Below are 15890 nucleotides of genomic sequence, written 5' to 3'. Positions count from 1 at the left end.
TGGCTGCGGGCACTGCTCTGGTCCGGACGCTGTGGGTGCAGCCCTCTTGAGAGACCAGGGATTCCCACAGTTTTGTCAGTCTAGCTAGGGATAACTGATTGATCCTTGGCACAGTATCTGAAGGCTGTTGTAATGGCTCTCTGGCTTTTGTAGGTCTGAGGATGCAGCTGTGTGCCCCAGTGGCCTAGGGGTACTCAATAATGGTGGCTGAGCCCAGCGCTCCTGTCTGCAGTAGAAAGCTAGAGCCTAGAGTCTGCGTGAATCCAGAAAGTCTTTTGATGCTGGGTGTCCTGAGTGTTAGACCTGATGTTCCCCCCCGCTGTGGGGTTTCCTCCTGCCAGTCTTTGCTTTGGGGACCACCGTTCTCTCTGGGATGGCGAGTAGAACCCACAGTCACAGACGCCCGCCCATGGCTCTGCCTTTCTGTCCTTTGGGAGCCTGGGTGTCTGCCTAAACTGGGTAATTTTCCTGAGACTTTTTCGAGGTGGTGGTATCACCTGAGTGCTCTGAGATCAGATCAGCCGTTTCCCTCCCTGTTTGTTTACACTGACAGTGAAACTCAGTCTCTGGTGCCCTGGGGCCCACAGTTCTATCTGAGGTGATGAATCAGGCACGCAGGCAGGGCTCTGCACAGGCACCTGAGTCCCCAGCTCTGGCTCCAGGCTGGCTCCTGGGGCGCCCACAGAATGGGAGTCTTTTCCAGGGGATGACTGACCTAATGTCAGTCCCAATCATTTCCTGCACCATGGGGTTATCTCTCAACTGGAAAATCCAGTCTGTGTTGTTGTGGGCCCACAGTTCATTCTGGGACAGTGACAAGATCACACTGGCGTGTGGCTCTGGGCTGGAGCTGGTGACCAAGCGCCTGGTGGAACTGGGATCTCTTCCGCAGTTTAGCTGGGTGAGTTAAAGCTGATTGAATCCCCCACGGTGGGGTATCCTCTCACCTGAGAAACACAACCACTTGTGTTTTATGGCCGCGAGTTCTTTTTGCTGGTCATTGTGCTGATCCTTTTGTGCTACTGCTCAGAATGAGAGTCCTCCTGGTGCTGCCATCTTGCCCTGCCTTCCACAATATAACTTCTTAAAGGCTCATAAAACCATCACTAATTATATGCCTGTATGAGTGAGCATATACCGTGTGTGTCTTCCTGCTTCTGGGATAGCTCACTAAGGATGATCCTTTCCAGTTCCCACCTTTTACCTGCAAATTTCATGATTTCCTTGTTTTTCTTTGCTGAGTAATATATCAGTGTGTAGATGTACCACAATTTTTTTGTCCATTCTTCAGTTAAGGTACATCTGGGTTGTTTCCAACTTCTAGCTATTACAAATAAAGCTGCTACAAACATGGTTGAGCAAATGTCCTTATTGTATACTTGATAAACCTACTAAAATCTGTACAAACTAATCAAGAGGAAGGACCCTGACTAAAATGCTCAATTCCCATCCCAAAAGTCAAAGAGATGGACATCAGAAGAAGAAGAAAACAGGAAACAAGTTAGGAACCTGCCACAGAGGGCCTCTGAAAGGCTCTGCCCTGCAGACTATCAAAGCAGATACTGAGACTTATGGCCAACTGTTGGGAAGAGTGCATGGACTCTTATGAAAGAAGGGGGTAATAGTAAGATCTGGAGATGACAGGAACTCCATAAGGAGAGTAACAGAACAAGAAAATTTCAACACCGGGGTCTTTCCAGGGATTCATACTCCAACCAAGTACCATGCATGGAGATAACCTAGAACCCCTGCACAGATGTAGCCCATGGCAGTTCAGTGTCCAAGTGGGTTCCATAGTCATGGGAAGAGGGCCTGCCTCTGACATAAACTGATTGCATCAGTGGACTTGGGGAAGGGCATGAGTGAAAAAGGGGGAGAGAAGGTGGGATTAGGAGGGGAGGAAGAAGGGGTTTATGGGGGATACAAAATAAATAAAGTGTAATTAATAAAAGTTTAAAAAAATTAAATAAACAAATAAATAAATAAATAAATAACCTCACTAATTCCTGAAAATACTGCCTATTGTTTCAACACACATCTGTCATTTTGGAGTGAAAGATTTCCCCAAAAAGAGCTATTTTCAATTTGCCCATGAAAACACAGATTTTTAAATATGAAATTGGGCTATTCTAACAATAAATTATCCAATACTAAATGGAAGCTTTAAATAGAGGAATTTGATCAAAACACATTATACGTATGCATGAAATTCTCAAACAATAAAGAAAAACGATTTTATTTATTTTATTGACAAAACTTATACAGTATATTCTAATCATGCTTTCCTTTTCCCTAATCCCTTGCAGATGGCCTCCTTTCTCCTCTCATCCAACTTGTGCTTTACCCATAGATCTGTGCCTTGCTCAGCCACCATCAGAGAAGCTTCCTCTTACAGTAGACTGTGCACAGACTAACACAGAGACCCACAACTGCTCAGCATGCAGGGAGTGAGGGAATTTAGAACACTCATTCCTAAGTGAGATGCCTTCACCAAAATCCCTTCCCTAGGGGCTCAGGGAGCTATGCAGAAGAGGAGGCTGAAAGACTGTAAGAGTGGAAAAGAATGGCTCACTTCAAGGAAACATTAAAAAAAAAAGTTTATTTGCTGGGACACAGTGAGACAGACCTCTTACCTACAGGAAACAAGGACAATGAGATCTGGAAGTAATTGTTTCTCCTCTAGAGATTGTAGAAATATTACACATACAGGATTGTAACACAACAATCCTAACTTACAGACAGTATTTTCCTACAATTCAAAACTATGAACCACTGAAGCCCGGCTCAATGGCACATTCTTGAAATCCCAGCACTCCAGGAGGCAGACACATGAAGATCTCTGTGAATTCAGGGCGAGCCTGGTGTACAAAGTGAGTCCAAGACAGCCAAGTCTACACAGAGAAACCCTGTCTTGAAACCTCCCCTCCCCCAAACAAACAAACATAAAACAATGAACCTAGATTGAAATAATTTGCTCATAGCCACACAGCTTGTGAACCTGGTCATTGTGTTTTAATTGATTTGTTTTGTAATTCTATTTGTGATTTGTTGGCTGTTGGCTCTTGAAATAGTTGCTACATGATGCCCTAATTGGCTTATTCTTTTACTACCTGCCCAACCATTAGATGCTTTGGCTCTGGTTCCTTTCTACAAATGACACCCCTGAAAAATCTGGATTCCTTTAATAGGATTACTTGCTCACTGTGGATCTAGTTTTTTATGTTTATTTTGATTTTTTTAATATTAGTTACAGTTTGTTAACTTGGTATCCTTGCTGTATCCCACTTCCTCTTTCCCTCCTAACCCCACCCTCCCTCCCTCATCTCCTCCCTGCGCCTTTCCAAGTTCACTGATAAGGAAGAACCTCCTCCCCTTCCATCTGATACTGGTTTATCAGGTGTCTTCAGGACTGGTTACAAAGTCCTCCTCTGGGGCCTAGCAAGGCTGCTCCTCCCTGGTGGGGGGGTCAAAAAGCTTGCCATCAAGTTCATGTCAGAAACAGTCCCTGATCCCCTTACTAGGGTACCCACTTTGATACTGAGCTACCAAGGGCTACATATGAGCAGGGTCTCTAGGTTGCATCCATACATGGTCCTTGTTTGGAGAAACAGTCTCATAAAAGACCATTGTGCCCAGATATATTTGGTCCTTGTGGAACTCCTGTCCTCTCCAGGTCGTATTAACTCCCCCCCCTTTTTTTTTTGATTCCCTGCATTCTTCCAGAAGTTTGGTTATGAGTCTTAATATCTGCTTTGATACACTGGTAGGTAGAGTCTTTCAGAGGCCCTCTGTGGTAGGCTCATGTCCTGTTACTTGTTTGCTCCTACATCCAATGAATCTAAGTTTTTGCAAGGCTATGAAACCTTGTTTTGTTTAGCTGACACCCAGCCTGTATTTTGCCAAAATTTTTTGTCTCTGGAAACCTCTGTTCCAGTCTAGATATATTGCTCATTAGTTCTATTGTCCCATTATCACCTAGAGACTTTTATTTTTAAGTCTGAATTAGATTCTCAGCTTTGCAGATCCTATGGTGTCTTTTGTTTTTGGTTCACTTTATCAACCAGTTAGGAGAACACAATCTGATTAGGTCCTAAGAAAGGATGAAATAGAAGTAAAGGTTTGTTTTATACCTAACATATATAAAAATATCTTTTTTATATCTTTCATATCACGGGTTAGTAGGTAAATCTGTGTTGAAAATTACTTCCCAACTGAATTTTATAGTCTTTTCCATGCCATTTTATAATTCACTGTTATGAAAAAAATTGACGACTGCTGGAGGAGAGCCAGTTTTCTGTAGGATGACCCTATACCCACGCACAAACAGACAGCATGAAATAGACTCAGTGGGTTTACAAAAAGCAGAGCATATGGAGATGGGAAATGGGGAAGGGGTTGGTGGTATATGGGGCTGTATGTGCAGGCATGAGTGAGGGGAGTGGATTTGATGATCCACATACACTGTGTGCAGGTATGGCATTTGCCTTTTCAATAGTTTTAATTTTTAAGTTTGTAGTTTTCATTCATAATGCTTTTCTTGTCCTGAGTAATTTTAGTCCTCAGAGTTTTGAAATTCTGTGAAGATAAACCTCTGATTCACTTTTTCTATATTATTAAACACACAGGTGGGATGTGCACACGTGCATACACACATATACACACTTGAATATAAACGAAAGAGAGTGAATAAGAACCTGACAGCATAATTTTATAAAGGAACCTTGGAATCAGATGAACAAGATTAGATTTGCAAGACTGTCTTCCTGAATTCTACGTTTAGGAAGTCAGGCTGACCATTCTCAGTTGCCAGGTGGTAGGGCACTATCAACTGTAAAATGAGGCAACCTTTGTAGCTCTGGTGATCACTGTTCTGGGATTACCAATAAATGAACTTGAATCCTAAATGTGTCACTTTCTCTTAGATTTTGTGAATTTGTGTAAGTTGAGCTTTCTAGGTTTATTTGTTAAAATTTCTGATTTGTAAAATACAGTGACTATCATGTCTAAAAGTCCTAGTCTGGGGCTTCAGAGATGGCTCACTTGTTACTCATGCAGAGGACCCAGGTTTGGTTCCTAGCACCCACAATGTGGCTCACAACTCTCAGTAACTCTAGTTCAAGAGTATCTCTCCAAGCCCTCAAGGACACCAGAACATTCTTAAACATAAAACAAAAAGATTCTAATCTTTAAAAATAAATCAGCCCATAAATGCACAGGTAATTCAGGAAGATAGGAAGAAAATTAGCTGTGATATTTTCCCCACAAGGAAACTATGTAAATAGTTGTAGGATAGAAGGAATTGGTTACATAATAACAACAAATTATAGCACCATGGTCAAACTTTATATAGGAATTACCCACTTTATAGTCTATACTGAACTGAATTAGAATAAAATAAATGTTATTACAAATGTTCAGGGATGAATTAAAATGTCAATGATTTTATGATATTGAATTATGGAAAAATATGAGACATATGCATTCATATACCCTTGTCTAACTTTTGATTTAACAAATGAGGCAGGTGAGGAAAAGTACCTTAATAACTTTTGAATCTAAAGAACAAAACAAAGGAAATGACACTTATTGGAAGGACTGGACTTCAGAAATAGATGTTAGTTTATTACTGCATGCACGTTGGAGGAGGAAAAATAAGTTCAATTAGGGAGAGCATGATGAAGACAACAGACAATATTGCATTTCACTTGTGTTAATATTCTCCAAGGGTAGCACATATGTTGTACTCAGTAATGATGGATTTACAGGTACTAAGTGCATTCTGGGATGCCTTTCAAAACAATGACTCATCCTAAGTGAACAGCTAAACAGCTCCCCTAGAGGGCAATGCTTTTTTTTCTTCTTCCTTTTAAATGTTTACCAAAAATTTAACAGGAACAGGTAAAGAAGCAGTTACACGGTGTGGAGGAAAGATGCTGTAAGCTTGACGTTTTAGTGCCTTTTCTCAGGAAAGAGACCATTGCTTAAGGATGTGGAGTCTCCTGCTTCTTCTTCTGAGCCAAGGTAGGAGCTTCATCCGAAGAAGGGCCTGGAGTTAACGTGTTGATGTATGCAGAGACGTTGTCTCCACTCCCGAAAGCAGGATATGCTGGTCAGAGGATGAAGGAGACGTCTTAAATTATAGGATTCTGCCAGAAAATGTTGGTAAAAGTGAGAGAGTGTGCTGCATGATTTGGGGAGTGGGGTGATACCGGAGCAAATAAAGCAGAAATGTTTCTGTCTTCAGACATGTCTGAATCCAAACTTGTTTGCCTTCATAGATCTCTGTCTCTCCTAAACTAGGCTCTGTGTTCAGTGTCCGCGTCTATCAAAAGCCAAACAGGGACATCTGTCAAAGTGGAACCTCACTGAAAATCCAGTGTGTGGTGGATAGTCAAGTTACTGTGATGCTCTGGTACCGACAGTTCCAGGGACAGAGCTTGGAGCTCATGGCAACTGCGAACCAAGGCCGTGAAGCCACATACGAGAACGGATTCACAAATGACAAGTTTCCTATCAGCTTCCCAAACCTAACGTTCTCAACTTTGACAGTGAACAGCATGAGGCCTGAAGACAGCAGCGTCTATTTCTGCAGTGCTAGAGACACAGTGCTGGTTCCAAATGAGAGATCTCAGCAAGAACCCCAGCTCCTTCCATTGAGCTCTCCTCAGATGAGCTGAGATACTCAGTGAAAACCACAGCTTCTGTGTGACACCTGTTTATGTCTGTGGCCACCGTGGATGTGAATGGTAGATGAGGACAGAGACACTGTAGGCTATCACAGGCCTATGTTAAGGGCTGACTACAGAGCTCACGAGAGACTTAAAGGCAACTTTTCATCCAGAAATATGCTTACAGATACTCTGTTCAGACAGCTGTTTATATCAATGATATATTTACCTTATTACTTCTATATTTTATCTCACATGATTGGGTGTGGTGCTGATCTATTACATGAACGTTGACTGGCTGAGCTCATTAAATAGGACCATAAAGTACTATTCCAGATACCCAATATGACTCATGAATGTCAGATCAATGTAAAATTTACAAAATTTCAGAGGCCTGCTACATTGGTGATTTTTGGAGTAGTCCATGAGGTATGAGTCACATTGGATCATTTCTTTTAATAACCTTCAGCACCTAATTATCACCACAAAGAAAGAGGTGCAATGCTCAGTTTTTTCTACACACTTAATTGCATTTGTATATGTCCTATTTTTTTGTACTATTCTTTTTTTCTTACATAATCTTCAAAGCTAAGATGGTGCTCCTGGCCATGTAAAGAACTTTCTTGGAGGAATATACAGTTTTAGTATATACTCATAACCTCTTCTATCTGTGAGCTCTTGTTTTTTCTTTGAAATGCTGTTCCAGGCTCTTCTGAGCATTTAGATCTGGAAGTTAGCTGATCTGAAAAACCTGTAAATGTATGACCAAGGAAGATCAAGACAAAAGGAACAATTCAATGTCCAGAGCATATTTCCAAATGTCATGATATTCATATTTATCCCTCCCCTTCCTCTTAATATATATCCAGGCTTATGGAAATGCCTTATGTCAGGTGATACATGAGTCTATTTTCTATATAGATGTGTACATTGTTCTGGAATCATCATTATAGTCTAGTGCATAGTGAAAGGTAGTGGTGAAGAAGAGTTCAGGCCCACACCCTGTCTTATGTATTCAGATGATCATATTTTACAGGACAGATAGCCTTCTGTTCAACTTTCTCTCATATTATCATTTCATCTTATCTCTCCAATGCTGCTTTTCTACGTTTGCCATCTTTTCTGCTTAAAACTTGTCATTTTCTTCCCCTTTTTTCTTCTTTTCCCACAAAAGTCATTATGTTATTATTTTAATAGTTGAATAAAAATATATTTATTTTTTGCATGTAACACATTTGCTTTACTTGGTCAGTTTTGTTAGAATTATTGATCAATTTGTTCATTCTTACTTCTACTCCAAAGGCCACTTGTCATTTCAGCTGCTTCTAAACTAAATTAATCTTAATGTCTAGAAAATCTACATGGATCTTTTAGAAATATGTCCTTTCATTTTAAAATGCTTGCTCTTTCAATAGTTTTAATTACTTTATTTATTTAAAGATATTTTCACTGATGATCATAGGTTGTGTCATCTGCTGACTTTCACCAAGGTGGCTTATTTTATTGTGCATTACGTGACTTGATATTGCTAAATTTTTTTTGAATACATGGTTTCTCTGTGTAGCCTTGGCTGTTCTGGATGCACTTTATTGACCAAACTGGCAGCAAACTCACAAAAATCTGTCTGCCTCTGCCTTCCAGAGTGCTGGGATTACAGGTATGCACCCATTTGCCTGGCTGGGAATTCTTTAAGTATTGTACTAAAAAATTATTTTTTCAGACAATATTTGTGCTTTTTCTGAAAAAAAAAAAAACACTTGAGAATTTTAAAGACCCGATAGCATTTTATTTGATAATTCTTACTGTTTCTTATGTCAGTTTTTAGCACCTGTAACTCATGTTCTAGGGAATCTGGTGCCATCTTCTGGCCTCTGTGGGCACTTGCTTTTCTGAGAGAGCATAATTCATACAGGCACAAACATTTAAAAAATAAACAGAAAGAAAAAAATTAAAAATAAAATCTGACTGAGTGAGAATATATATGTACAGAGAAAGACAAAAACAGTAAAATGAAATAGTTCTTTCTTATTGGAAAACGGACAGATCCCTCTCCCAAGGTTGGCATTTGCAGTTTACCTTTTGCAAGGGAGCAAGTATTTATTATATCCACAAACTCCAATGAAGTAAACCAGAAAGGATGGATTGAAGCCTGAGCCTCATCTTGTCTTCTCAGCCAGAAAGAATGCATGGGGAAGAGTCTTCCACAAACTGCCCCTCTTAGGTCAGCCTGATCATCACCTTCGACCCCAGCATGCCATGCAGTGAGAATATTCCAGGTAGCAACTGTTTTCTTCGATCTCTGTGCCAATCTGAGAATGTTTAAAGAATCCAAGCCAAGGCTTTTGTACAAATGAAGCTTCAATTGATCCTCATATGGCCTGGACTCACAGTTCTCTGTTTTAGCACTCCCCCTACACACACAAACATACACACACAACTTGAAGTAGCACAAAGCCGAGGCCTGCCTCTCAGCAGAGTTCAGGATTTAGTTGCACTGCTACGTTTTCCTTAGCTTATCTCATTGCTCCGACAGCACTTTTCACACAGGAAGATATGACGCTTCTATTCATTGGAGGCCAAGCATCAATCAGATTTCTGTGTCTGTACTGATTTTCAGGATGTTCCAACGATTAGCCAGAGGTGATGGGTGACATTTGGGGATCTAGATTTTTAAAGCATTTTTTCTTACCTACTCTCCAATTGAGATGTTTTACCGCATGTCATCTCCCAATGTTATATCCCAACATACATGAGCCAATAAATTATTACTACCACCAGCATATTTGATGATACATAGATCTCCCACCTTAAACTTCAGTTTGATAGAAGGCAGCTTGAATGCAATCAATTCAAATTTCTTTTTCTCCTTTTTAGTAATGAATTTAATAAATCACTATACAGCCTGGTCCCAGCCTCATCGTTCCTCTCTTCTTAGTCCCACCCTTGCACCCCCTTTCCCATTTTCTCCCTCCCCTTCTTCTCAGAGAAGGGGGGTTCCCCAGATGTTCCAACCCACCTTGGCAATCAAGACATCAGGAATAAGTGATCTTCTCCCACTGAGAAAGCCCAGATACTGGAAGGGGCTCCAAATGCAGCAACAGAGTCAGAGAGGGGCCCCACTCCAGTTGTCAGGGGACCTACATGAAGAACAAGCTTCACATCTGCTATATATATGTAAGGGTCCTAGATAAAGCCCATGCATGCTTTGTGGTTGGTGGTTCAGTCTCTATGAGTCCCCATGGGCCCAGGTGTGTGGGTCTTCTTGTGGTGTCCTTGACCCCTCCAGATCCCTCAATCCTTCCCCTGCCACTATTCCACAAGGCTCTCCAAGCTACAGCTGTAGTTTGGCTGTGGGTTTCTGCATCTGTTTTCATCAGCTGCTGAATAAAGCCTCTCAGAGGGCAGTTATGCTAGGTTCCTGTCTGCAAGCATAGCTGAGTATCATTAATAATGTCAGGGATTGGCTCACTCCAATGGGGTGAGTCTCAAGTTGGTCCAGTCATTTATTGGCTATTCCCTCAATCTCTGCCCTATATTTATCCCTATACTTCTATCGACAAAACAAATTTGGGGTTGAAGGTTCTATGGGTGGGTTAGTTTCCAGCTCCCTCCACTGAAAGTCTTGCCTGGCTACAGGAGGTGGCCACATCAGACTCCATATCCCCAGCTGCTAGGAATCTCAGCTAGGTTCATGCCCATAAACTCCTGGGAGTCTACCCCATCACAGAGATGCCAATGATCTACTGACTTCCATTCTTTCTCCTAGCTCCCATTTCCTTTCTTCCAACACCTGATCCCCATCCCTGTTCCCCTCTCCACCCCCTCTTCCTCTCCCATCTAATTCTCTTCCCCCATCTACTTCAGGTTTTTATTTTATTTCCCCTTCTGAGAGAGAGTCAAGCATCCTCTCATGGGTTCTTACTCTTACTTAGAGTCTTTGGGTCCGTGGATTCTAGGATGCTTATGCTGTACTCTATGGCTAATGTCCACTTGTGAGTGAGAGCAAACCTTGTGTGTCTTTCTGGCTCTATGGCACCTCATTGAGATTGATATTTTCTAGTTCCATCAGTTTGGATTGGATTATTTATTTGTTTTCAATGCTGAGTAGTATTCCATTGTGTAAATGTACTACATTTTCCTTATTCATTCTTCGGTTGAGGAACATCTAGGTTGTTTCCAGTTTATGGCTATTATTAATAAAGCTGCTATAAACATAGTTGAGCAAGTGTTCTTGGTGTATGGTGGAGCATCTTTTGGCTATGCGCCCAGGAGTGGTATAAATGGGTTTTGAGGAATCACTATTCCCAATTTTCTGAGAAACTGCCAGACTGATTACCAAAGTGGCTGTACAAATTTACACTCCCACAAGCATTGGAGGAGGGTTCCCCTTTCTCCACATTGCTCGCCAGCATGTGTTGTCACTTGAGTTTGATCTTAGCCATTCTAATGGATATAAGATGGAATCTCAAGGCTGTTTTGATTTTCATTTCCCTGATAACTAAAGACACTGAACATTTCTTTCAGTGCTTCTTGGGTGTTAGAGATTCTTCAGTTGAAAATTCGCTGTGTATCTCTGTACCTCATTTTTTAATTTTGTTACTTGGTTTGTTGGAGTTTAATTCTTGAGCTCTTTATATTATCCCAGTGTTGGATATAGGGTTAGTAAGGATCTTTTCTCATTCTTTGAGCTGCCATTTTGTCCTATTGGTGATATCATTTGCCTTACAGAGTCTTTTTGGTTTTATAAGGTCCCTTTTATTAATTCTTAGTCATAGTGCCTGAGCTGTTGATGTTCTGTTCAGGAAGTTGTCTCCTGTACCAATTCGTTCCAGGTTATGCCCCGCTTTCTGTTCCATTAGATTTAATGTTTCTAATTTTATGTTGAAGTCTTTGATCTCCTTGATTTAAATTGTTTACCTTATCTTATTTGACTTTGGTAGCTGGTATCTACCAAGAAAATTGTGGGGTACATGGACAGTGCAACAGGTGGTGGCGGGTACTGCATGAGTTAGAGTGAGGTGGAGAAGTTCAGTCTTTGAATATCTCCATCTTGAGACCCGCAGTAGGAAGGTTCACTCTCTTCCTGTTCTATGCCTGCCTCCCCAGTGCACATAGTCTCTAGACCCCTACCTCTGCAATTCTCGAGGCAGTCAGGTAACTTAGCACCAGAAATGCCTCTCCGTGAAAATAAAGCATCTCCAGTACCTCAGTCCCAGCGGATAATGTGCACTCAACCCCAAACCCGTAATCCCTTTCCCAAGGTTTACATAGCCCTTATCCCACCCCCACTCCTATAAAGCGCCGTTTCTTTACTGGAAAGGCAGTGTTACTGTATCACTCATGATCTGCGAAGCTAAAGGGGATGTATCACTGAAAAAGCTGTTCTAGAGAAGGCATCTTCCTCCAGGCACTCACTGCCTGACTGGCATCTGTGGAACCCTCCCTCCTGATAAGCTTTATTCCTTTGTGTCCATTCCCTGGAAGCTCTCCTGCCTGGATGCTCCAAAGGGAAGAAGCAGGACCCAGAGTCTGGACCAACAGCTGGGACCTAAGTGGAGCAACAGTGCCTATGGTTCGAATAGGACCAGTGAGGGGTAAATGGTCCTCCCCCCCACCCCCCCGCCAACTCGCAGCCTGTGAAACCAGCCCAAAACGCAGCCCTTGGCCTTTGGCATCCATTCATAGGCCTTAAGTCGCCACATTCTGTTTCCTCTTTTCTCTATCGTAGGAAACAGATCATCATATTAAAAACAAAACCCTCAATTAGAAAAATATGGACCCTATTGGCTTGTCCTATAAAGAAAATCTCTCTCTCTCTCTCTCTCTCTCTCTCTCTCTCTCTCTCATGCATATACGCAGAGAAACAACAACAACAACAACAAAACAAAAAACCCTACAAATGTGGGACCCTCCCCTCCCACAACCTTGCTCTCCGCAGGGCTCGTCTTAACAGGCAGATGAACTGCCATGCGAGATTGTGTCTTGTGTCGTGTCGTGTTCCCCCCACACCTACCCTTTTCTTCTTGGCCACTGGGCCTGCACTCAGCAGGCCGCCTCTGTTACAAGGGACAGGCAGATCTGCAACCCACACCATCTACAGCCAAAGTGGAGAAATTGCTGCCTAGTACCCTTTCCTCAGACGGAGCTACACTCTCGAAAGTCCCGCCAGTCCCGCTACTCCTGACTCCAAGTCAGGAGTTCCAGGTATTTCCACTTAATGTCCACCCCACTGGGGCTGGATATCCCCAAAGTCAGATCACTATTTTAAACAGACGGGTTTTTCCACAGTTCCGCCAACAAAATGTTGCAGCTGAGCATACCTCAGCCAGCTTCCAGAATTCCCAACACTGCCCCCTTTTAGCCCCACCCAAACGGAGCCATCTCATGCCTGTCAATGTGTTCCAGTCTACTTTCCGAGGACTAACCACAGGGGTAAACTTTTTCCCACAAAAGCAGCTACCAGTTGCTATGCTGTGCGAGCACACAGCCAAGAGGCAGAGAGGTGGAAGGATGGGCCTGCCAAGCAAGCAAATAACTCTCAGGCTCACCCTTCCACCCCGCCCCCCAGCTTTGCCTAACAAAAAAGAGGCAAAGGCAGCAGCCTTATTTGGGCCAGGCATGATGGCACTTAAGGATTCTTCACCTCCTCCAATACAACTAAATACACACCAGCAAGTTAAATTCCCTGAGCATATGATAGCAGCTTTACAGACAAAGGGCCAATCATCGACAGCTAAAAACCCTGCCATCAAGAACGATGGGCGATAGTAAGAGCTGGAGGGGACAGGAACTCCACAAGGAGAGCAACAGAACAAGATAATTTGAACACAGGGAACTTCCCAGAGACTCATACTCCAACAAGGACTATTCGTGGAGATGACCTGGAACCCCTGCACAGGTGTAGCCCATGGCAGTTCAGTGTCCAAGTGGGTTCCATAGTAATGGGAAGAGGGACTGCCTCTGACATAATCTGATTGGCCTGCTCGTTGATCACTTCCCCCTGAGGGGAGAGCAGCCTTACCAGGCCACAGTAGAGGACAATGCAGCCACTTTTGATGAGAACTGATAGACTAAGATCAGAAAGGAGAGGAGAACCTCCCCTATCAGTGGACTTGGGGAGTGGCATGCATGCAGAAAGGGGAGGGAGGGTGGGATCGGGAGGGGAGGAGGGAGGGGCTTATGGGGGGATACAAAATGAATAAAGTGTAATTAATAAAAAATTAAAAAAAGAACGATGGGCGAGGTTTTGGCAGTGCAACTACAGTGTATCTGACTCAAAACTTAGAATTTGTTGTTGTTGTTTCTTTGTTTAAATTTTGCTTAAATGTTTCTTGTTTTTCTCTAATAGCCGAAATAACCACTCAAAGTTAAGCAATTTATTTCAAACCTCACTAGGTGATTTGAAATGAAACAGTCCATAAAAAATGTATCAGGCTATCATTCAGAAGGACAAATACGATAGACATCGGAAGCAGGAGAATACAGGGAACAGCACAGGAGCCTACCACAGACCACCTCTGAAAGACTCCAAAGGCTGAGATTCATAGCCAAACCTTGGGCAGAATGCAGGGAATCTGGGAAGAAGGGGGAGATAGAAAGACCTGGGGGGGGACAGGAGCCCCAAAAGGAGCCAAAAAACTGAGCACTGAGGGCCCTGAAGAGAATGATACCCCAAGCAAGGACCATTCATGGAGATAACCTAAAACCCTGGCTTAGATGAAATCCATAGACTCAGTATCCAAGTGAGGTCCCTAGTAAGGGGAACAGGGATTGTCTCTGGCATGAACTCAGTGGCTGGCTCTCTGATCACCTACCCCTGGGCAATGCAGCCTTGCCAGGTCATGGAGAAAGACAAGGCATCCAGTCCTGATGAGACCTGATAGGCTAGGGTCAGATAGAAGGGGAGGAGAATCTCCCCTATCAGTGGATTAGGGGAGAGGCATAGGGACAGATGAGGGAGGGAGGGTGGGACTGGGAGGGGACAAGGGAGGGTGGGACTGGGAGGGGACAAGGGAGGGGCCACAGTCGGGATACAAATTGAATAAACTGTAATAAATGATAATAATAAAAAATTAAAACATAAAAAAAATTCAGGCTAAAAAAAATTGACTCTAACAGAAAGGAAATTACAGAAGACCCAGATGGCTTGCCTGGATCTAAAACTTGATTGTATTTTGGTTGTTTTGCTTTCTAAAAATTCTGATTATGCTCTATATCTTTACTATTAATAATGGTATTTTATTTTAATATTACAGAAACACAGAATTATGTTGGTAAAGTCTGCCAAGATTCTAATGTACTTTGAAATTTTTCTATAAGCATGCTTTCATAAATAAGCTTGCTTCTGGTATTAATCAACCTAATATGTATTTTTTTAAGATTTATTTATTATTTATACAGCATTCTGCCTGCACTCCAGATCTCTCTATAGATGGTTGTGAGCTACTCTGTGGTTGCTGGGAATTGAACTCAGGACCTTTGGAAGAGCAGCCGGTGCTCTTAACCTCTGAGCCATCTGTCTAGACCCAAAGTTATGTATTCTTAAATGCTACCATTTAATTGGAATATATTACATTTAATATATTATTTTGACATAAAATTGGTACAAAAATAATTGGAAGATATGTTTTGCCCTCTCATTTTTATTTTTATTATTTAGTAGAGGTAAGACCATTTACTTAAGCCAGTATTTTTACATAGGTCACATAGATTTGCAAGACATTTCCTTTCTTAGCTACTCAAAGCAGGTAGCACAAATGATGCTTTATTGACTTCAACAATGTTTAAATAAGACAGGTAACACAGTTGCTAAGAAGTGCCAGTTTTTCTAAGAACTGCTAAATTAAATCAGCGTATAGACCGTAAGGATAATGCATCGAGGAAGAGGTTTTTCTCTTATTTCAACAGAAAGCAAAAGACGGCGGTTCCTTCAAAGTTAATAAAAATAGATTTATCTGGGAAAGACTTCCTGCAAATCTTTTTGAAAATTAATTAATTTATTTATTCATTCTTAGCCCTGTCTCTCCTTTCCTCCTGGTCCCACCCTCCCTCCTTCTTCAGCCATCCCTCCTCCCCTAGAAAAGAACTCCAAACAACTCACCTCAAGATCATCAAGAGGTCTTAGCTCCTCTTCTTCCCCTGAGGCTTGGAGAGACAGCTCCACCAGGGGAGAGTGATCAAAACCCAGGCAACAGACTTCATGTCAGAGTCAACCCCTCCTCC

This window comes from Psammomys obesus, unplaced genomic scaffold (genome assembly GCF_907164565.1).
Source record: "Psammomys obesus unplaced genomic scaffold, mPsaObe1.curated_primary_1811, whole genome shotgun sequence".
Lineage (NCBI taxonomy): Eukaryota > Metazoa > Chordata > Mammalia > Rodentia > Muridae > Psammomys > Psammomys obesus.
Note: the sequence above shows the minus strand (reverse complement) of the source record.